The sequence below is a fragment of the Lupinus angustifolius genome, chromosome LG05 (genome assembly GCF_001865875.1).
Source record: "Lupinus angustifolius cultivar Tanjil chromosome LG05, LupAngTanjil_v1.0, whole genome shotgun sequence".
NCBI classification, from domain to species: Eukaryota; Viridiplantae; Streptophyta; class Magnoliopsida; order Fabales; family Fabaceae; genus Lupinus; species Lupinus angustifolius.
Window position 1 is genome coordinate 18,098,681 of NC_032013.1, and position 1,316 is coordinate 18,099,996.

The window sequence follows — 1,316 nt, forward strand, 5'->3', positions numbered from 1 at the left end:
AACTACGGGTTACCACTCCTGTAGATATGTCACCTATTACTTTTTCGATTGGGTGAGCTTTCTTGGTTTTCCACATAGCAGGCATATTTGAATGCTCCTGAGATCTGGTATGCAATTCTTCATTGGTTGTTGTCTCATTATCGACGTCTTTTGAGTATGCTTCTTCTAAAGCACCTGCAACATCATCAGACACGACCTTTCTCTTCTCTTTTGGAGAAGATTCGTCAAATTGTACATGGATAGACTCTTCTACTTGCATTAAATATTTATTAAAGACTCTAAAGGCTTTGCTATGCATCGAGTACCCCAAAAATATTCCTTCATCGACTTTTGAATCAAATTTTCCTAAAGCCCGCTTTCCATTATTTAATATAAAACTCTTGCATCCGAAAGTGTGAAGATGGGATATGTTTGGTTTACGGTGTTTCAAAAGTTCATAAGGAGTTTTATTTATATTAGGCCTTAGAAGTACTCGATTTATAACATAACATGCAGTATGCACTGCATTTGCCCAGAAGTATTTGAGGATATTACTCTCATTAAGCATGGTTCTCGCTAATTCTTCTAACACACGATTTTTCCACTCAACAACTCCATTTTGTTGAGGAGTACGAGGAGCAGAGAATTGATGTAAAATGCCATGCTTATCACAGAATTTATCGAACTGAAAGTTCTCAAATTCTCCCCCGTAATCACTACGTATATATACTATTTTCAGGTTAAGTTGGTTTTGGATTTGCTTGGCAAGATTTTTAAAAGATATGAACGCATCGCTTTTTGCAGATAGAAATATTGTCCATGTAAATCGAGAGAAATCATCAACAATAACTAAGGCATAATAGCTACCTCCAAAACTCATGATTTGTGATGGCCCAAACAAGTCCATATGGAGTAACTCCAAAGGCCTTGAAGTAGAGATCACATTTTTCTTTTTAAAAGAGTTTTTGGTTTGTTAACACTTTTGACAAGTGTCACAAATCTCTTTGGTTTTAAAATTTAGTTTTGGTAGACCGTCAACTAGTTCGTTTGATGATAATTTATCTAGATGTTTTACATGGATATGTGCAACGCGTCTATGCCAAAGCCAGATGTCATCTTCTTTAGAAATAAAGCATTTTGAAAATAATGTAGTGACATCATCCAAATTAACCATGTAAATATTATTTATACGATGACCAACAAATTTAACATTATTAGATAAAATGTCACGAATAATACAACAATCAGAATCGAAAGATACACGATTACCTTTGTCACAGAGTTGGCTTATGCTCAAGAGATTATGTTCTAATCCTTCAACATAAAGAACATTTTCA